The sequence below is a fragment of the Barbatula barbatula genome, assembly GCF_947034865.1.
Source record: "Barbatula barbatula genome assembly, chromosome: 6".
Classification (NCBI taxonomy): Eukaryota; Metazoa; Chordata; class Actinopteri; order Cypriniformes; family Nemacheilidae; genus Barbatula; species Barbatula barbatula.
Window position 1 is genome coordinate 19991870 of NC_136765.1, and position 24288 is coordinate 20016157.

Genomic DNA, 24288 nt, shown 5'->3' on the forward strand with positions numbered 1-24288 from the left:
CTGATTCATTGGAAATAGATAATATACTTTAAATAAAATACTTTAATATACTAAGAAAATACCATATACATAAAGCAAAGTTTTGGTCAATTGTACCGAATGGTAGGATAGATTGTTTTCCACAGACATAAATCTTTTTTATGATTCTTTAATATTAATACGAAACAATAGCAAAGCTGTTGCTCGGCTACTGGATAATATTCTTGATGTTTTTTGGACGTATACAGTAACTGTTTTTTGTTTTGGTTTTACAATTGTGCATTTATTTACTGTTTTTGTACTATTGCATATTGTAATTTCCCCTGTTGGTGAATAAAAAATATTAACATAAAAAAAGACAGGTCTGAAGTAAAATGTGCTAAAATAATTTAACTCAAGGCTTTGTTGAGTCATTAAGGTGACTTTAAGATGGTTCGCTGATGGTTTATTTGATAACATATGATAGGCTAGTAATAAAAGGTCAGATTTAAGCATGTCGTCAGTTAAGCACGCTGTTTAAGTTTCTGAGCCCCTTGGTAAGTGGACGTTTTTAATATGTCGTCGGTCTATGACTGTTTCAGTTTGTATTGCTAATAACTTCCTCCACTAGAGGGCCTGTAACAAAATAGTTTCCTTATAAGTACATTTTGTTTTAGAAAAACAGACGAAAATATGAACACGAACATGAAACGTCCCATAGTGTGTGTGTTGGTCGAATTAGGCATACGTATGTATCACACAGAATACACAACATTTTGAGATGTTTCTTGATGCAGAATGGCATTGTATGTGAGCGACGTAGTGTGGTTTGTGTGTACATGGCTCATAACGTGTACAGTACAGTGTTTGTTTACAATAAGGTGTGTGATGTACGTGTTGCATTTTAGTATTATACCTGTAGATGTAACAGCTTATAAAATAACAATAATCATATCTTTATGATCCTAGCCCATTTAGGTTGCATGCAGGCATTTGATATATCACTGTGGGACATTTTATTAACTTTCAATGTTTTGGTCTTTCCTATCTGTACCCTAAACCGGAGTTGCTTAGGGTCAGTGTATGGTTCAGGTATGAAACCAGGTGAATGAATTGTACAAAAGTGTTGAATTACTATGTTTGTTTATGCCTGTATGTGACAATATTTATTTTATCCAATGTTAGTGCATTCCCTCTTCCTTTCACTTGGGGGTGCTCTATACCCACTAAGAATTTCATATGTCCTTGTTCCTTTCAACCTAAAAAGTTAAACCTCACAATTTGATTATGCTTCTGTATTCAACGCAACACTATCTTTATCATAATCAAAAGCTGTAAGCTTTGGGAAAAGTCATAATTTGAGCTTTCATGTATCTGTGTGTACAGCGTGTGTGTCCATGTCATCTGGTGATGTTGTGCTCTTCCCTTCAGCATCCTCTTGGACACAGTCTGAGTCCAGCAGTTTGAACAATATCCTCTGCAGGGAAACAAAAGTGTGTGTGTAAACTAATATGTCCACAGCTGAAGGCTCTAGTGAAGGCCGTTTTGACACTGATTAAGCCTCTTGAGGCCTTGAAAGATTCAGAAGCTTAAAGGTAGAGATGGTGGAGAAGTAGGAAATAAGTAAAAGAATGGAAGGCAGACAGACAGATGGATGGATAAAGAGACCTTGAAATTTGCAGGAGATACTGTTGTAATGTTGTAAGTTTCCTAAATGAATGTAGAATGAAGGAACCTCTGTATGTAGGAATTCAAGTTGGTGAGGATGAATTACACTTTTGTTTTATAAACATGCTTCTAAATGGCCAAAAATGGCTCTGGCAAAGCATGTTCTAGCTATGAATTGTTGCTTACAATTTTTAGTTGTTAATGTTTTTGAATGTCTGTCAGTTAAGGAATAGGATGTTGGAAAAAATTACCAGCAGGGGAATAACTGGGTTTTGCTAAACATTAAATCCTTGACCAGAGGCAATTCTAAAGTGTCAGTTTCTGAATCTGCATCTGAACCTTAGATGTAGTGTCAGTAAGATTTGTTGCCTGAGTTGCAACAGGTACTTGCATATCTCACTGCAGCTGTAGAGATCACAGATTCTCAAGAGTGAGCTGACAGCTCATGTATCATGATTAAATCACAGATTTTTAGAGATGAAGAGATTAAAGATGGTGGCTGGAGCCTCAGTATAGGACTGAGAAACTTTTTTCCTTCACCCCTTGTTTTACATTTACATTTATTCATTTGGCAGTCGCGACTTACAAGTAGTTTTTTACAGTGACACATTACTGCAGAGCCATCATGGGTAAGGTGCCTTGCTCAAGGGCACTTCAGTCATGACCTGCTGGCACTGAGATTTGAACCAGCAACCTGATCACAAGCCCAACGCTCTAACCCCCAGGCCACAAATGACAAAAGAACGAATGATATACGATTAATAGTAGGGTCATTACGTGTCAAATCAACCAAATTTGGAATATTTCCCCGGCTCAAATTTGTGATTTGACATCTGAAGTGATGTTAAAAAAATTAAATGGCACCAATGAATAGTAATGACTTAGAATCCATTAATTTGTAAAGGTAACAATGACAATTTTTCCCAAAAATTTGAAGCCATATTGGAGTGGGTAAAAAATGACATGTGAAATATGCCAGCATCATAACTTTATTTTTACATGGAGATTGGTATATCTGTTAGTAAATCTGTTAATTTTAGCAATCCTTGATGCATTTTATGCCAATGGTGACAACTCAAAAATAAAGAAAGGGCAATTTTTTTTTTCTAAATTTGCATGCCTGTAACTCCACAATCATTAGAGATACAGTACCTTAATGTCCTTTTAGATGCGTGTACTTGGCCAACTTCTTTTAGGAACTAAATTTTTTAATCCCTATAAGGTTTAGTCATAGAGATAAGGGGATCTAAATATCGCTTCATGAGAAAACTGTTAAAATGGACATATTTTCAGTAATCAAAAGCCAAATGTGGGTCATTTAAAAAAAATCTGGCACTTCTGAAGAAATCTGATTGAATCAAAATAGCAATTACATGTCATTTCAATGGCAGTTCTACTCACTGGTTGCATAGGCTAAAATCTTTAAACCAATGCTGTAACAAACTTAAGATCTTAAGATCAAGATTTTTCTAGAAGTTTAAATCAATTGAGTACGACTGCGTGCAAAGATGCCATAATATGCTTACAGACAAATCTAACCATGTTATAAGGAAAATGCAAAGTAAGTCATCACGATTTGCAGCAATAAACATCAAATTTCAAGTAAGAGATCCACGGTTCCTCTGCCATTGTGCCGCTACAAAATGACTTGAAAAAACAACTAGCTATGTTTTATCTAGAAGCATCATCAAATCTTGCAGTGGGATTTCAAACTCTCTTTCAAGTGTGTTTGTGTGTGTTCTGCAGTGTCTGATTGGCATTTTATATTGCTCAGATATCGTCTTTAATTGTTTTGTGTATGTATGTGTGAGTAGCTGAGAAAATAATAAAAAAGCACTCTGTTATAGGCTCTTTCAGTTCTTTGTTTGTGGATGTGTGTGTGTTTGCGTGTGCGTGAGTTTGTGGGAATGTTGGTCACATTGAGGATGTTGTATACGCTCACCCTTTCATTTATGTGTATGTATGCTCTGCATTGTATTGTGATGGTTATTGGACAAATAAAAAGAATGCTCAGAATGTTCATATTTTTCCATTCATTTCCTGTGGGTGCGTCAAAATGGGCATTAATAGCTCATTAAGGTTTTTTTTATTTACACCAACTTAACATTGTTGAATAAAGTCTACCTTTTTTGGGGTATGGGGCAAATTTAGGAAAAGTAGCCAAGTTTTGTACCGATCAGATTAAGAGAAGAAAAGTCATTTAAGAAAACAAAATCATTTCGCCCACACTTGTCCCCAACATTACTTTATGGTTAAGCCAGCAATTGTTTTTTGAGAAAGTGCAATTTGAATATGAATTTTGTATTATTAGCACCTACATTTGTTCTTTTTTCATACAATTTCGGAAAATGTCTCTCTTTACCTCTTTGTCTTTCTCTCTATCTCAGCAGAGATTAACTGCTAAATGAAAAGAGCATGGGTCAAAAACTCTAGTTTAAAAGTCAGAGTTTGATTTTTTACAAGTCTAAATGTCACAACCAACAGGCTTCACCGCACTCTGTCTATAACGTGACTTTGGTAAACGCGTAATTTACATAAACGTTGCAAGAATATCTATATTCTGTAACTTTGTATTTTTCATGATTATACAAAAAAACTAAAATACAAAAGTATTTCCTTTTAGATGTTAGATATTTTCAAAGCGGGGAAGACTATATTTGATTTGAATGCTGAACGGCACAGATTTAGTTGTTTAGCAGGCAAGGGTAAATTATCCTGTTTTTCTTGTAATTTGTGTTATTGTGTAAGGCTGTGGTTTAGAGAAGTGTATGTGTGTGTGAGCTTGTGCGGCCAGTGTGACCTTATTAGCAGTTTTGAGAGATGTGTGTGCTAAGTCTTATAAGACCACCAACAGTGAGCCCATCAGAACTCGGCAGTCAATACACATCACACACACACGCACACACACAGGACTCACGCAGAGTGCCGATTGCTCTCTTTCATCTGCCTATGTCATAAATATCAAAGATGTCAGTCTCAACTGGTTATGACAGAACACACTTGCACGCACACACACAACAAGAAGATGACACCATGCCAAAGCCATCCGTCGCAGACATCAAGGCCGGTCTTTTTTATGTTGTACAAAAGGTTATTACTTATTCAAACCACAATTGGTGTGTAACCAGTTAAAGCTGTGGTATAGAAAACGAATCATTTGTTTTTAATAGCCGAAAGCCTTTAGTTTACGGCTTTGAACATGATTTGCTACTCTCTACTTTTAGAAGTATTATTCATTTAAGAAAGCGCCTTATTGGACTAAAAGATTGAGTGCCATGCAAGTCATCAATATTTTGATCTGTATTCCCAGGAGAAGGGGACTGGAAAAGTGCATTTGTCAATGTTTTGCATGCAGTTCTATAGCACAAAAACAGCCTCAAAACAGAATAAGCCAAATTAGTTCCTTATTTTGGCTATATGTGAAGTAAGGTGAATTCATTTGATATTTAAAAATTCTGAACTCTAAAAAAATGACATTTTCTAAATATTTTTCAAATGTGAAAATCATTTTTAAATATATATAAAATAAAATAATTATTTCTTGATGCTCCAAAAAAAAAGTTTAGTAAACACGGGTCTATGAAGTGGAAAATTAATTATTTTAAACCACAAATTTTAAGGACAAAATACTGATCAGTGTTGACGGTGTGCACATGCTTTGTCTTGGCATATTAAAACAACACATAGACATATAAACCACACTAAATTGTGATATTCATCATAGTGGGCTTTACCTAAGATTATTCAAAGTATTATCCAAGTGTGAACTACTAACTCACCAATCCTAAAGTTCCACAGACCACAGAAGCATCTCTGCCTTACCCACCTTCCCTGCATCTCAATACTATATTCAATAAATGCCCCGCTTCTGTACTATCCACATTGTTATCGTACAACTTTCTGTTACAATGCACATACTGTAAATAACTGTATTTTTACAGCATCAGTGGTTTGTGTTGGACCACAAGGCATACATTTGTGGTTTGTTCAAGCATTGGATGAATTTATGTTGTTGTCGGAAGACTGGCGTTTCCAAATGCACACTAGGAACATTGTGTCTCATTGTCTGGACTCATAATGTTGGGTTGCACTTTTTTTTCCTTGGTAAGTGCCTGTCTGGGGTGGTGGCGTGTACTCTCCAGGGAGCACATTTGATTCTCAGGGCCTGCTGTATACATTCTAGGCCCTGTAATCTCCATCTCCAATACCAGTGGCAGTGATAGAGGAATAATGTATACACGAAATATTCCTTTATATAAAAGTCTTTCAGCAGAAAGGCAGTATATCAAAACCTAATGACCTGCCTTCTTTTGCGATTGGGGCATCATAGTAGGCCTACATGCATCCAAAAGACGCTCTATAAATAACTTTTAAGAAATTTCACTTACAGAACAAGCATGCTGGTTGCACAGTATATTGTGAATTTTGTTGTTTCTTTGCAGATCTGTAACTGATAGTGATTGTATCCATCCATTTATTCATCAGTTGCTTTTAACCAAAGTGACTTGCACAAAGTGCATTTAAGGTAGGCCTATATATTTATAATGCATGATTTAATGTGATCAGTATTCTTGCTCCTAGAGAATTGACCCTATGACCTTTGTGTTGCTAAAAATGAACCTTTTACATGTTTGGGAGTATAATTATAGGATCACACTGCTCATTAAAAAGCGACATAGCCAAATCCAAAATATAATGCCCCAGGAACGTGACAACAAGGTTCAACTGAAATAAAGCAACTATAAGAACAGGGCCCTATGGCAGTGCAAGCTAATCAACACGCCTGCATTCATGCTTTATTCCCTGTCCTGTAAACTAGATGTCCTGCTGGTGTTTTAAAACCGTGCCTCCTCACCAAAAACAGCTGTGAGTAATTGGCAGTGATTATAAACGCAGCTCTCTCATTGGTGAAGGTGGCAGAGTGTGGCCAAGGCAATTAGAGAGTGATCACTTCCTTCATTGCTCTTTGGACACACTCCCAGCTTTCTTCTGCTCAGAGTATAAGCTAGAACAACACGGTTACATTCTCAATTCAGCACCAGTGTACTGTCCTGTATACTGACTGTTATCCTGATAGTGTTGGAAACAACACCATTCAATACAACAATGTCTTTAAATATTTAGGCTATGCTAGCTCACCATTGTTGACAAATGGTCTTATTCTGTTTAACTGTAAAAAAAAAAAACTCAACTTAAGAATTTTAGTTTGAAAGCTGACTTAATTTGGCTTTACTACTTTCTTGAATATTAATTATATACCGCAAAGAATCAATAACTGTTGAGTAGTTTTAATTTATTCAATTTAGTACAATTAATATACCAAAAAATATTAATACAAAATAATCAGAATATAAATCAAATTTAAAATAAATTGTTATAACCAAAAACAGACCGGAAGATAACTTAAAGTTATTGTTGCCATAGTTGCATGTCATATTGTCTTAGGTTTTGTTCAATGCTTCTGCTCACATCCAAGTTGTTTTGGCAACTTACAGTGTCATGTCTGTCTGTGTAGTTGAGGGATTTGCGGTGGTGTGGCGTCAGCGCTTCAACAGTTTCTGGCAGGTGACATATCCTTCAGGGACTCCTCCTGAAGATGTTTGATGTTGTGATGTAGGAAATGTCTGCATTTAGTCTAAGCGCCTTTTTCACCATGCCTTTTAAGTTTCAAGGTAAAACAACTATAGGCGGCAGACAAGTAACCTAATGATACAAAATAAACTCTGATCAATCGTATCCACTAACTGTCCTCCCTGTTCAGCCAAGGTTGGCTCGTAAAATGCAGGTTTCATAGCCACAGACAGACACAATGATCCTTTCTTTACATTTTGCTCGCCATAAAACAGAAAATCTTGAAGTCTATTGAATGCAGGAGGACATTAGTTTTTTATTTACACTCTTTGCTTCAAAGCATTGTCAAAAGTCTGGAAGTCTGGCACAGAATTTGGGTCAATATAAGGAAATGGAAGTTTAAAGCTTTTGAGTGTTGGACACACAGCTTATCTGAGAATACAGAGCAGAGAAATATTTCATTAGAACAAATGAACATGTCGGATTTGTACATGAGTCAGCGTGTAAAAGATAATCATGTTTTTTAGCAAATCCCAGAGTTGTCAAGACTGTGCACTTGTGTGTGTTTGTGTGTATAAGATTATGTCTGTCGGTTCTTTTATCTCTAAGTCTACAATGCTTCACTAAACTGAGTTTACAGAACAGACAGGTTTGATCTGAGAAAAGGGCATGACGGGGGAATTTCTGCAAACTCTTAATATTGGATGAATTTCTCATTTTTTATATTTTTTTCTTTTATTTTGGTTCACTCTCTCTTTTCTGTCCACACCCCCCTCTCTCTCTCTCTCTCTCTCTCTCTCTCTCTCTCTCATAAGTGAGAAGGGTGTGAATTTAGATTTTCTTGTTAAGATCGGCTTGTTTGCGGCTCAGTGATTTCGCTGGTGGAGGAAATGAGAAGGAGCTCGTTTGAGAGATGACAGGACAGACACGGGCATAAACAGAGACACCTACGAAGGAAAAACAAGATAGAAAAAGACTAGAAACAATTACGCACAGAGAGAGTTCCAGCAGGGGGCCTTCAGACAGGTTGAAAGACAGACGGGCGGGCGGACATACAGGTGAATAGCACAGTTTAAGAGAGGACAGAAATACGAGGGCCTGCTCTTGACAGCAGAGAATAATTGTCTCGGAAAAAGAGAGCAAAACAGTGAGAGGAACAAAGAGACGTGGAATAGAATGTTAGAAGAGAGCGGTTCTGTAATTCACAGATGAGATCAGATGGAGGGAGACACTTAGACCTTAAACGCGCATACACACAGACAGACGCACACACGCAGACGGACACACACACAGGCTCACTCAACCTGACAGAGAGTTTTAAGCTCACAGCTCTGAGACTGGACACAAGCCAAGCTCATTACAAACAGAGCCCCTCCCTCACCAGCCTCCGTGATCGCTCCCTCTCTTTTCTCTCTTGTCTTTCCCTATCTGCTTTTAACAGGTTACACCCTCTCTCTGCAGGAGGAACCTTTGGCCTCCACCACGATGAGTTCTGTAATGGATAAAAGCGTGCTTTTTCACACACACATATCTTGGTTTCAATAAAACAAGAGGGAATACTGGTGTTGTAATACTGCTGGATGCCCCTTTCTCCCTAAAGCCCAAATGTATGCAGAGTCTAAGAACATAGATGGTTATTTGCTCGAATGGATGAATAGATGGATATTGCAGCATAGCAGTTCAATCCTGTGTAAATCTGTCTTGTAACATTACTCGCTATGGGAATGTTGACACTAATGTCAAATAATAATACGAAAATGGAAACGAATGAATTACTGCTATATTAATGAATATACATTATTTATATTTACAATTGAAAACAAAAACTGCATTTTATCTTTTGGTATTATTTAGCCTTTTTTTACTATTAATTCATGCTTATTAATAGAGAGGTAACGATACGCTCAGCTCATGCTTCAAAACAATACACGATACTGGGTTTACACTTACAATTCACTCTTAAATGACATTTTTCCTAATAAACATCAAGAATTTTAAGTAATGTTATTTTGTTAAAGATTGGATAACATTCAAGGTTTAATTAAACCAATTTTTATAATAAAAACTGAATAAATGGGTCATAGAAAAACAAAACTGACATTTTAGCACAAAAACATATTTCATTTAAAAAAAATAGCTCTACGATAAATATTTCAATAGCTCTACAATACATATCTCAATGTTTTTGTACAGAATGATACTTCGATATATCGTTACACCCCTACTCATTAAAATATCAAATTTAAATCCCCGAAATATGCAGTTGCATTTTATTCACAAAAATACAAATACACAAAATGTTGAGTCATTCAATAATACATAAAACATTTTTGTAATTCCCAAATGAAGCAGTAGCCTAGCAGAAATGTAAAGGGTTAAAATAATATTCTGTCATTTACATTCATGTCATTCTAAGCTTGGAATATTTTTCATCTGTGCACAACAGGAGATGGATGAGGAATGAGAGGACGGTGATTGTATCTGTCAAGCTCCAAAAATCACAAAAAATCGTCATACAAGTCCTTATAACTTGTGCTCCATTTTCTTCTTGACTCATTATTTGGTCAGGCAACCAAAAATTTTTTTTATATAAAAATTAAACTCAAATTGTGAAATAAAATTCAACTATAGTAAAGATAAGTGTGGCTCTCTACTTGCTGAATTAAAAAAAATCCAATTGTACTCTGTGGCCTTTTGTTCACGTATCAAACAGCCTTACTGTTTATGGTAGTGTACCCCAAATAAATACCTTTTATAAAAAATATACTGATTTTAATGTACACGCAAGATCAAACATATTGAACACTCCCCTTGTATTTGTGTCCTTTATTGTGAGATGTCATCCCTAGAATGGCTTAAGCCTATTAGCTCTTAACAAAAAAGGAATGAGCTTTGTTAAGCTTTCCTGGATAATGTTTTGCTTTCATATAGGAATATGTCATCCCAGCAAAGAAAACTTCTTCATGATGAGCTGTTTTAACAGAGTGAGGTCATGTGACTACAGTGTACTGTACTACTGTTTAGCATATTTGCATGGCGTAAAAACACTTTTCTTTTTAATTGCAGGCTTTATGCAATATATATATATCACCGAATGCAGTATGAAGCATGCTAACGCTCCATTACGAAAATGCTGTAGCTTAATTCTCCTATAAACCGTAGACTTATTGACCTCTAACATAATATAAAGCTATACATCTTGTGTCTCTGCAGCTCTGACTGCTGTTAGTGATATAATGAAGAAAAGGAAAGGGACCATTTTCCTTTATTATATTCTCAAAGAGTGATAATCTTCAACCCCCTGCTGTGCTTTCACACAAACACATGTGCATGCACACATGCTTTGTGTTATTCCTTGTTGTTGTGCTGTGAGAGAGCTCCGTCTCATCCGCTTTTCGCTTTGACAGCCATTTAAACATGTCTTGCCAAATGGAAAATGCACACCCAAACTTGCGCGCACACACTTTTTTCAGTAGTGGGTACTTTCTTTTGACTTCCATTCAGCTGGGTCCATGTTTTTTTTTACCCCACCCTCTGATCTAACACCAAATGAACATATTTTGCATTATGTTTTTATTTAAGATCTTATTCAGTATGTTAATTGAACCCTTTTAATTGAAAACACCTGTTCCAAAAAATATGAATGACTTGTTTAGCCATCTTTTATTACCCACCTCAGCTAACCTAACCAGCTAAATCCTCACTGTTAAACCACATTTTTACAAGTTAAAGTGATAATTCACCCAAAAACTAAAATTCTGTTATAAGTTACTCATCCTCCTGTCATTTCAAACCTGTGTGCCTTTCTTTCTTCTGCAGAACACAAAAGTTATTTTAAAGAACGCTAGTAGCCGTATCAAGGTGTACCCAGTAGCTTGCACTGGTTTTGTGTCCATACAATAGATATGAATGGAGACCTCCATTTTTTGGCTACCATTATTTTTCAAAATATCTCATTTTATGTTATGCGGAAGAAAAAGTTATGTTTGAAATGACAAGAGGGCGAGTTAATGATGAAAGAATTTTCAATTTTGGGTGATCACTTTAAAAGGAATAGTTGAACATTCTTTACATTATCTACGTGATTCTTAAAATCTAGCAAGAAACCCCTCTTTGTACTGGACTACAAAAGGAAAAACTCAAATTTGGTACAATGGCTGTCTTTCTGTAACAATATCAATACGATATGATGTCTTTAAAGCTTTCAGACATTTTATAATATGATAGAAAAATTGCACTACATTATAAGGCATTCGTTTGAAAAAGGCAACACACTTTTGGTGACATTCCCCTCAGGATGAATTTCAGATTCTTGGCGAACAAAACATGTCAGACATAACTTGATCTGCATGCAATTAATGCACAAAAGCAGCCGAGTGCCAGATTTTTTTACCGACACAGAATTAACCCACTGAAATGCTATTTGGTGTGACTGCGTCAATGTGTTTGCGTGTGTGCGCATGTCAGATCCATCCCATTTGATATTCATGCTTTTTAGCTGCTGTCACAGGTTTCTGATATATGCTTTTGGTTCACTGCGCTCAGGGTGAGATTTCTGCACATAAATATATTTGTATATTGTTATTTTCCTCTTTCCTGAGATGAATTATATGTGAGATGAATTCTAAGAATGAGGTGATGAAATGATTCAAGGATGAAGGTACAGAGAGAGAGAGAGAGAGAGGAATGCTGCTGAGCAATGTCTACTGAGGGTAACTTGCATAGCATTTGGAATATTTGTGTGTTTATGTTTACAATTATCATGATAAGTCTTTAAAACAAGAAAGCTCAGATATCAAAGCTTGACTTGTCTCTCAAATTGAAATTCATTAGAGGTAATACAGAGACACAAGATTGATCAGCAAAAGTCTTTCAAGGGTTCTTACATCGATAACACATACACGTACACTCACAGGTACACCAGCAGACAGACAGACGAATAGGTACAAAGATTCACATTTGCAGGTACACAGACAGGCTCACAATTAAAGGTGTGCACAGATGCGATTCGATTCAGAGTTAGTGGGCGTATACAATTGATTTTTGTCTTTGAATGTGTATGCGAGACATGAGAGATGTTATAATTCTGTATGTAATGCAACGGTCTTATCTGCCTCACCGCAGGTCAGCTCGAGGCAATCGGCCGCCTCTAATTTATGCTTCAGTCATACCGCAGATCCATCAGTATACAATCGGTGCAAACCCAGCCGACTGGCAAAAGTCGAAATTCCGAAGAAAAATTAAACCTGTGATCATGGAGTTCTAGAAAATCAAAGACTCCGGTAACGCTGAACAAGTCTATTGCAAAATGAGACTCTTTCTCACATGTATGCGTGAGCTCACACATAGCTCTAAGTATGTGAGATGAGAATCTAATTGGCTTTGTTGTATTAATTACGTATTTCAATGCAGTAAGAGAGTACTTGCCGTAGTATTTCAGATGATCTCGAACCGCACGTGCATCACACTTTTTATCGTGTACGTGACCTCTCGTTCGCAGCGTGAAAAGATAACAAGGGAAAAACAAATAAACATTAGCAGGCTTTATTTGCCCTCGAACTCACCTGAACCTGACGGTTTTAGGATGCTGAGTAATTGTAACGGCGTGGTAAGATAATTTGATGTAGTCATTATGGAGATAAAACTACAGGAGCATTTCCAACAACACCCGCGGGACTGAGCTTAATATTCGCAAGGCACTTAGAGAAAAACACCCCTTCGTGCGCCTACACCTGTATACTCAAACTCAAGGCGTCTTCAGCTCTGGTCCTTTTTCCGCTCGGTTTGGAGTTTGTTAATTAGGTGTAATCCTGGGGCAGGTTTACCTCAACAAGCTCCCGCAAGAGCTCTAAACGAGACCTTAATGAGAACCCTTGATTAAAGTTCCCTCATTAGCATATGAAGAGCTGTTCAAAGGCACTGCGTGTCTTTTAAAGCTACGAAATACTTCCAGCTTTACGGAACAACGTCTCGATGAGCCCGGTGTAGATCAGAGAAGTGTTTCAGAAGATCACGTCTGCACACACACCGACACACATGCACACATTCAAAGAAAGAAAGATAGAGAGAGTTCACACCGGGGTGTTTCCAAATGACTCCGAGCGGTTCCAGTACATTATGCTATACTAATATCTAATACATATTTCATCTGTAATTTCATTTCTTAAATTATCATGAAATTAGTTAAATAATCCTAATGAGTGTCGATTCTCCGCAGATGGTTGTGTAATGAGTGTGTACGGTTTCTCCATTCCCCTAGGCTCTGAAAGATCAAGACTTTAATGTTTAAATCAAAGAACTCTGTCGAACAGGCCATTCTTGCGCAAGCCTGTGGGTGTGGAACTCATTCTTCATGGCAAAATAGGAGAATCCTAAAATTACTCGCTCGCATATTGTGAAACTTCTGTCTTAACATTGTGTGGATTAGAATGAATAACTTTTCTCGCTTTTTTGGCCCGAAGAATAGGTCATAATAATATCATTCCTGCTCATTCAGACCGCGAAAGATCGATTGAATGTACTTGCTTTCATTTCTTTGTGGTTTTTCAGCACAGACCACGACTAAACGGCCGACCTCAATTTGTTTCGTGCCGGATTTGAACATGTGACATTTTGAGAAAGGGGAGGTGTGCATGTTAGCTGGTGAGATAAAGGGCAGACTTTTGCTCATTAGGTGGCGTTTACAGGAGAAATGTGCCATGGAAGTATTTTTGCTCTCAGCGGTGGTGTTGTTGCAGAGTTCATTGACTATGCCGTGGAGTTTTCAGTACAGTATAATATTTTTGATGTACTCATTATGAGTGTAGCGATATGATCGGCTATTGGCATAATACGATGATACTGGGTTTACAGTTACGATTGCATCGCAATATTTGTAAAACAAATGACAGATTAAATGACAGATACCCCCCTCAAAAAAACAAGATTTTTTTGTAACATTGGTTATTTTGTTAAAGATTGACAACATTCAAGGTTTAATTCAACCATTTTTATGTAAACAGAAACATAAAAAACTGAATTTTAACATAAAAATATATTTCATTTTAAATATGTATCGTAGAGCTATGGCAATATATTATTAATAGCTCTGCGATACATGTCTAAATGTTTTTGAATTGCGATATGTGATACTTCGATATCATTTGTTACACCCATAATATTCATATAGAAGAAAATATTCTGGATTCCATCAAAGTTTATGAAAATGATCAGAAATGCTGCTGTTGTCTGGCAACTTTTTCCAAAATGCTTAAGAGTTAAAGAGATGGCTCATCCACACCATGCCAAACCTTTAAATTCTCCATTCAATGAAAGTGAATGGTGACTGGCTGTACTCTGGTCCCCATCCACAGTCATTTTATTGAAAAGCAGCATGAGCATCATTTCATTTTAAAAGAACTGTCCCGAGGTGAAGTGTGTTATTTTGATAGCTCCACAGAGCGACAGTGTTTTACACGTTTGCGAAAAAGGAACCTTCCAGATGCTTGTTGTTGACTTTAGAAACTGCTTTTAGGAGAACATCGATAAAATAATATCCGAAAAGATCATACGCATCACAATCAGTTATTATAACCTAGGATCAAAGCTTTATACATCTGCAACAGTTATAACCATATATTCTGTTTTTAATTTTTGTAAAATTGGCACCATAATGAGTCTTTTATTGATCCGACCAACAGACATCTCACACTCCTAGATCAGAGCGTATCTCTCTACCCTCAGAGACATATAAAAAGATAAATTTTCACTGGCGTTTGATCTCCCAGATCTACTAAGAAACTGAATGACACGAGCCGGCCAACACACTCGCGCTAGCACGCACGCATACTCATATTCTCCATATTTTCATTCTCTCCTTCAGGGCTGTAAAGTTCCATCAGTGCTACTTCCTCACTGATTCTCTCTGTTTCCTTCTCCGTAGTGTCTGATATTGCTCATGTCCAGCGGCGCACTGCAGGTTGAAATTGTTGTCAAAAGTCATACTAGAAAAAGAAAAAGAGAGATACGGGGCAAAAAGAAGATCAAAGTCTGCTCTTTATTTCACTGCCTTTGGACTGGATTTGTAGCTTATCATGTCTGCAATGTGTATGCAGAATCTGAGGGATTAAATAAAAGTCGGAAATAGCCTATCTTAAATAACCACCACAAATTTATGAAAGGTGTCCAACAAACAGTCGGGAGACAAAAAAAAAAGTGAACTACCTAAACCTTTTGGTAACAAGATCTCCAACTATGAATCCACAACATTCATCCTGTACTGTATATAATAAAAAAGTCAGTTTGCAATAAAACCAAATTAGATCAATTACGTGTGCAGTTTTGTCAATGTTTTGTAACACTGTGATTCATATGAATAATATTTGGATACCATTCTCATTCACACCCGTATTATTCAGTCTAAGGCATTTAAAAGGCGAGAGTTTATCCCTGCCTCTATCAGCCAGCTCAGAAACCAATTAACCAACCGCGAGAAATTTTCCTGAAGTGTTTTCTATTGACAGTTATTTTGAAACAGACAAAAAATACTGCAATATTAAGCATCTTCAGCATAGAGAGAGATAAAGTTTGAAGGGGATTGATGCTGCAAATCAAATCGTTTCTCCATCATACACAAAACATAAACCACAGATAACAAACGGCTTTAATAATTATCTGATGTCATAACAAAATAATATGGTAAACCATGTGTCATAAACATATTTCATACAATATAAAATGTACAGTGTACAATAACGAATACTAATTGTTTCATTTCCAGTTTTAAATTATGAAATAAATTATGAGTCATATATCAAATTTATTTTCTACATTATAAAAATATGTTCAAATGACCTTTCCCCCAATGTTACGTTTGAATTAACGCAAAATTCAATCCAGGACCTTTAACCTTTAATTTCATATAATATTGTAAATGTTGACAATAAATACTGAATTATGATAAATCATGGCTTTTCTCATGGATCTCGGGTAGTAGTATTTCAGGCTGAACATATTTTACTAAATGTCATGACTCATGTGTACAAAGAGAGTTCAGATGAAGCAGGAGTCCTTGTAAATCTTCATAGAGGTCTAATAGCCTGTGTGTGTGTGAGATCGCATGTCATGTCACATAGGTTTCAGGCTGCACTTGAACATTTGGTCATTTAAATGTGTGTAATTATATGTGATGAGACTCAAGTGTCTTTGTAGGGACTGCTTGTTCTCTTTTGTGTGTGTCTGTACTTGTAATTATGTATGATGATGTGACTCATCTGCCCCTAAAAGCTTCTACACATCAATAATTCCTCTAAGGGACATAAAACACACATTCAGTCAGTCATATTGACATTACCACACACACTTATGCAAATACACTAATTCCATCTCTCCACAATACACAGTGTCTGGGCAATAGCAGAACGTGGCACAGGGGTCAGGGTAAACATTACAACAACATCTTCTAAAAACGATTCACAGTGAAACATTATGAGATTTCTTGACGCACACGTAATACTGTCCGTGTAAAATAAATGATGCGCACACACATGCAAGGCGCTCTATTATTCACTTGTTATCGTTCACACATCCATATGTTGCAAAGAAAGGGAACAAAGTTGGAGAGGAAAATGAAAGAGAATTTTGTCATGCACAAAACATTCGCTCGTATAGCTGTTGTAATATTTCAGACGTCCTCGAGCAGCAACAAGTCAATCTCCGAACGCAGAATGAAAGAGAAAGCGAAGGAAAGAGAACAGGCGTGTGAGGTGGAAGGAGATAGAGCAGTAGAAGGTGTTTTGGGAATTTAGACGAGAGAACATAACAGCGCCCAGCTCCATCTGTTATTCATGTTACTGTCTAATGTTGTCTGTCTTAAGACTGCTATTACACATCCCCTGAACTAACGGTGCATCTTGCCAGCAGTCGGATTATATAATGGTGAATGTCCACGACGGTGAAGAAAAGAAGAGTCGGCTGGGCTGAGACTCGGAGATGTGACCATCTGTGGGAGGCTGTTTTTAGCGGGATGTAATGTGGCAAAATGGGCCGAAACGTACAAACAACTGCAGCTTCAAGATACAAGTTTCAGCCGCTAGGCAGCAGTGGGCGCGAGTCTTTATGGGTCGCGCAGTGAACCACAAGTGGTGACCTAATACGCAAATGTTTATTTAGAGGGTAACTTTCTATTTTTTAACATGGTTATACTTTGACATTTAAAACGGAAATAAAAAGGGACGATTTATAAGTCATTTAATTTCACAAGAGGTAAATATATATAAGCATGTTAACATGAGACAGAATCTATTACTACACATTTCAGCTTAGTTGTCTTGAAGTGATATTTTATTAAAACGGAAAATGCTTTCATCATTTACTCACACTCTTGTTATTTCAAACCTGTTTATCTTTCTTTCCTCAGCAGAACACTAAAGAAGATATTTTGAAGAAAGTTGGTAACCGGACAGCGACGGCACCCATTCATTTCTATCGTATGTATGGTTAGCAGCATTTTTTAAATATCTTCCCATTTGTTCTGCAAAACAAAGTCATACAGGTTTGAAATAACAAGAAGGTGAATAAATGATGGCAGAATTTTCATTTTTGGGTGAACTATCACTTTAACGTCTCAGATCTTTTCAAAACCGGTAAATTTTGTACCATGTCTGCTTATCTGCCGAGTACAATAAATCATGTCGCAAAAATGACGATTTAATCCATAGAGCTCAAAATATACTTATTTAAAGATAAAAAATATGAGCTTCCTGTCTTCCTGTCTCAAGTAATCCCGTCCATGAGAGACACCAATCTCAGGGGTCTATCTCTCTGTGTAGACATGTGTCACCTCTGCACAATGCATAAGCACTCTAATGGACCAGATGGCAGTGTTTTATAATTAATTTCTTTGTTGTGATTCGCACAAACTATGCTTTTTTGCTTTCAAGTTTTATAGCTCCTTGACCATGACCTCTCTGTTAGGCCACCAATAAAATGGTTTAGGACTCAAGCGCAGAAATTAGAAGTTAGACAGACTCATAATGAAACATCAGAAACAAAAAAGAAGCTTATTTTTGTAGTTTCTTTAACAAATTGAAATGAAGCACAATGAAATGATGTTGTGTGGTTATGACCTGCCATCGCTATGACTGGAGTCTGGTGTATCTGTTCTAAAATCGAATCAAACTGGATTAAACTGATTTAAAGACGGCTGGGCACGACACAACACAGATGGGTCTGTCTGTTCAACGGTCTGTTGTTGTAATCATAATTAGTTCTTCTTTTATCAGTCTCTCGGGCCCTGTGAACTCAAAACACTCTCTTGCTATCCGTTTGCACCCTGATATCAAGAGAGTAGGAGAGAGCGAGCAAAACACTGACAGCTGTGGAGTCCTATCTCTGTCCCTCCATGCACTGCTTTAAACTCATCTGGACTTTTTTTTTCTTTTTATCAAGGCAGGTTGAAGGAGTAGTTTTACCAGGACACATTACATGGCCAGGAGCTGTTCCTAAAGAACTGATCCAGGAATGCTTGTTTCTCTCTCTTACTGTTATTTGGAGTGGCACAAGGAAGGGTCGATAGATCCAAACTTTTTTCATTGGTTAAATATTAAGGATGTTACTTCTGGGCCGGTGGTTTTGCTCGTACAATCAAATAATTTGCGAACATAAAAGTCTAGCTTTATATGACATTTTTGTGAGTTGTCATCTAGCTAACTTAATTTTGTCAAAATTGTGACATATGACATTCTTGGGTCACGTCAGTTACAATAAATTGCAAATATTTGGAAGAATGCTTGAAACCAAACAGTTCGTGGACCCCATTGACTACCTTAGTAGGAGTTTTTTTTTTATTCTGCTGAACAGAAAAGAAGAATGTAGGACAGCAGACAGTTCTGAGGCACTTTTGACATTGTAATTCTTCCTACTATGGTATTCAATGGGGTCCAAGAACTGTTTGGTAACAAGCATTCACCCACATATCTTCCTCTGTGTTCAACCAAACAAAGAAATATATTGGAAGAAGTTGAGGGTGAGTAAATGAAGATGAACTGTCCCTTTAAGAAGTCCCGTTCTTGGGTGAACTGTCCTTTTAAGAAGATTTCAGTGACAGCACAGTTTAGAGCTTTCTAATAAATTCAATGGAAGGCATTGGAAGGGATATTATTGTCCGATGTGCTGGGCTGTGTATTGTGTAATGCTAAATTTAGGAGATTATGTGAATGTCTTGGTCAGGAAACAGCACCTGATGTTGTGTCTGATCTCATACTGTAGTCTATACCAAAATAGGCTGATGGATAAGGAGTTACAGTTCCTACCCATGATGTTTTAGTGTTTCAATATCCGAGAGGTAAAGCTCCCCTACCCCTCTATTTTGCCATCTGTTTAAATCCATTGTACATCACATTGTCTTTTCTTTTGATTTATGTCTATTAAGGTACTCATACAGAAAACAACGTATTTATTGATTTGTTTTCTCAAAGAGCCAAAGTCAATCTGATAGTATTGATTCTTGCCGGGCCTTGAAAAAACATTACATAGCACAAACGGATGCGCTTTTTTTCTATGTATCTGAAGGATGGTATTCTTTTTTGGCCCAAATGACACACTTATAAATGTCTCTTATAAAGCCCTGTATTTTTGATGTGTGTGTATATGTGTGTACGAGAGCAAGAGAGAGAGTGAATGAAACTAAGTGGGTCAGAGTTTGTTCATTAACAGATGGTGTTTGCTTTCCAGTGGCAATAAACAAATGCACTCAGCAGAGCTATAAAGACCTGTGAATATTTTTGTACGTTTGTGAGAGTGTGTGTTTGTATTGGTAATATGCACGGATGATATAAATGAATTGGCCGCGCTCTGATTAAGATTTGAATGGCGAAGGCTGCTTTGGTAATTTGCGAAAGAGTAAAAGGAATCTGAAAGAGTGAGTAAACATTAAAACACATTGAGAATGATATCTAAACCCCATTAAATACAATCCACATCTTGTGTTCAGTGGTCTTCATTATTCATTAATAGTTCATTTGCCAGAGTAATTGTAACGGATTGTGTGGGCTCAGACTGATAGAGCCTATTACCCTCAAGATATATGACATTGTTTTCATATCTGAATTTAACAGTAGATTTATTCTAAGAAGTGCGGTCCAGTCATTCCTTTTCCCAAGCCTGTTTATTATAATATTTGATTTAGCCAAATTTACTTTCTTTCATAATTTTGGGAAAATTGACAGACGATGGGTCAATATGGCAAGGGCAGTTGGTGTCAGAGAGCAAATGGAAGCGGCTTTAGCCTATGGTGATCTGACCTCTAACCATTCGGAAAACATCGGAATCAAATTGATCACATTGTCAGGGTCATTTGTGCTGGGCTGAAGCTATTCAGAATGCCTTTCATTTCACGCACTTCAGCCAGAACATTCAATTGTGACTTTTTTTGTTGAGCACTTGATGCAGTTCCTATCCGAGGCTTCAGAAAAGCACAATCAACGACCTCTAACCTCGGTCCTTAATACTTTTTGCCAGGCATCCTTTCTAAAACCCCATTCTCTCTACTGTATTTCAGAAACAGCTGAACTTTTCATTGATGAGAATGATAATTTCTCAAAAAGCGTAAGGTAGAATTCTGTTGTGCATATCTAATTTACTTTATACCAAATGCCTCTAACATCCCATCTGGTGAACTTTGGCAAATCCAGTGATTAGTTTCATTCCAAAGCACTCATTAACTTGATACGTGTCGACATTACTTTTTATACCTGGCAGACTTGCAAAACCTTTGTTGTTGCATTAAACTAGCCAATCTAATTGAAAGACCAGACATCAGCCAGGTCTTTCCATTTTGGTATGCATCAAGACTCAGTAAATGGATTTAGGGCGGTCTGTTGGCGAGGTGCTTGGGGCTGCTACAAGCTGTAATCTTCAGACTCTCTCACATCAGAACAGCCCCTCACTACAGACAACACTTTTCCACAATGCTATTGTATGTTATATACAAAATTGGTGAAGTTGTGAAATCCTCTAGTTGAACCTCTAACTGTTACCACTGACGCCCTATTATCTTTTCTGCAACAACAAAGGCTTTTGTGATCAGAGTTGATCTCGTTGTTGATCTCGTTGGAGACTCTGCCCATGCATTTATCAACAAAAAGTCTGATACTGTGCTTTAAGATTTATTATCGTGTCAGCAGTTTCAAGACTGTCTTTGATTTGTTTTTGGATCTGTGGATTTGTTCCGGCTGCGAACGTTGCGCAGATAATGAGCCGTAATGAAGAAAAAACATCGCACAGATAATGAGGCGTAATAATTGAAAGAACATCGTCTTTGTTATATAATTAATCTAATATGGATTATTCAGTGTAAGGACAGTCAGGAATTTCAACTCTCTCCACTTTCTTTTCTTTGTTCATTTCATAAAAAAATCCAGCCAGTGTGAGTGCGGCAGCTTCATTATGTCAGTTTCTCGTCTCTCTTTTTCAGCTTACTACAGAAATGCCCATCCACAAGGACCAATGTAAGTGTGCTTGTGTGAGAGAGTGTGTGTTTTCATCTACACACAATGGCAACCACAGTGATAAAAGCTCTGCAGCACTCTCTTTCACATGTCTGCATAAGAGTGTGTGTGTGTGGGTGCAATAGGAGGCCATTCCCGTGTATGTCAGATCTCGTACCGGAGTGTCAGAGCTAACAAGCTCCTGCATGGACTGAGAACACTACAAATGGGACATTGCCTGTAGGCTGACAGTTTTTGCATGTGCACGTGTGTTTGAATGTGCACGAACATATGTCAATCTGAAGTTTGTGACATGAAGTGTCATATATTAGGCAGAGAATGGTGTGTCGATTTTTTTTGTATTTGACATGACACGTATAGAAAGCTGTATATGTATTAGTTTATAAAAGTCATTGACACCTTTACTGTTAGTAAACATTGTGACACGTTTTGTGGGCGGAGGCAGAAAGATCCCCCTGAACGCATTACTAATGCTAGGTAGGTTGCTTGCTTTTTGACAATGACTAGAAAAAAATGTGATTACATTTTAATATGTTCACTGTCTAGGACCACAACTGTTTTTAAAAAAGTTAACTTTAACGCAAGGAACCTGGTGGACCTGTACGTGCACACTCAATGGATCCATGGACTAGGGTTCCTACGTGTTTTGGAGGAGTATGGATTTTTATTGGATTGTTTTCCATGTCTGGATTAGTACGGAAAAATTTTAATTGAGTATGGAGAAAATTGTTAGTTTCCAGATTAAAAGAAAGGAAGCCTAGGATTACTTTCCAATCACATAAAAGAAGGCGGGAGTTGCTATTGATAGAAGGCCAAGTTCAAGGTCAGCTTTATGTTAAAGAGCGCGTAGCTAAATGTTTAAGGTTTTATCATAGAAATGTCAGGGGGAATTGCACGTGTCGCATCTAAAAACATGCGCAAAATGCTGGCTATGTCACTTTATCCCTCTTTTAAGAACGCTCAGGAGTTTTATTTAAATAAAAAACTTGACTAAACGGCCGATTGTAATATCCAATAATGCAAACTACAAAATGCTGAAACGAGACAAAGACATGAGCAGAGCGTCACTTGTTCTTCCTAAACGGTATGGATTTGACTCTGGTGCATTTATTGGTTGAGGTTAGCCTTTAAAAACAATAATATTATTTATATTTCAAACGCATTAATGCATTCTTGTTTTTTAATTCTCTTTCTGTATTATTTTAACTATTTGTAATGAAAAAAACAAGTGTAATTTTATGTCTTTGTCTGTGGCTACACAAATAGCCAATTGAACAGCGCTTTCATTCTTCATTCTGAAACCAAATGCTCTTGAAAGATTGATTGTATTTCGATCTGGTAATTTGTATAAGAATATCAATTGGCCATGTGTTCATCACTGATATAGCTTAATATAAAAAGACATCATGGTTTAAGCTATTGTTATCTAATTTGCACTCCAATTGTTCTAAAATGCGCATATGTAGCTCAAGAAAATCTATTTTTTGTTTGGGACAAACTCATTTTTTGGACCTCGGACTGGCATACGGCCCGAATTGAACGTAATCAAATATTGAAAGAAGCCAAGTTAATGGAGTTAAGTTCTCTTTTAATGTTCATTAATGAATTATGTTTCACCAATTCTTCTGTTGTGGTATGAGGGTTTACAGTTATTTAATTTGACAAATAACATAAAATGTGCATTGAACATGTCTTGGTTTGGTGTTAATTAATTTTTATGAGGTATAGCTATAACAGTCCACTTATTATTTGGCAAAATAATATAATAATATTCATGTGAACAGAAACCAAATTTTTCAGATGTTAAATATGGTCTGTGTGTTTGAGTCTGGAAAAGTATGGAATTTCGTAATGGAAAGCACTCGCTAATTCAAATTTATGTACCCGCCCGATACCCGCGATGAGCTATCAAACAACGTCTTGTGGTGCCATCCCACAAAGGGAAATAATCACTCGCACGCACTTTATCCGGATGTGTTCCACGACTCTGGAACGATCTCCCTCGTGCCACAAGATCAGAGGATGCTGTAGTTGTCTTTAAGAATCAGCCAAAAACACATCTCTTCCGTCAACATCTGACACATTAGTACAGTCAAAATTTATAGAAACATAGCTTTGCATACTTTGGTAGGCTATTATTTTGCCCTTCTTTGTGAGTCGCTTTGGATAAAAAGCATCTGCTAAATGACTAAATATAAATGTAAAATGTGTACGAACCCTGAGGGACGAACTGACAGGATTACCTCCAGTTTAGTGGCATCTACACCTACCAGACAGAGAAACAAGAGTGTATAGTCAAGATAAACGGAAAGCGTATACATCTATAGATGCCTGCGTGTACTAACAGTGGCAAACTTAAAACCATACCTGACACAACATGAGCGTTCTCACTGTTCCCTCTCCTTTTATACTAATGCACTTGTGACAACTAAAGAAAAAGAGATGACAAACAATTTCCGTTTGTGTAGTTTCTGGGCGCTATTTAACTGCTAGTTGTATTACTAACAAAGTTAGCTAGCATACTCTATGTGTTCAAAAGTTTACGCTACGTGAAAATAACCTTGTTTAACCCTCGTTTCTGATTTGGGCATACGTGAGATATTTT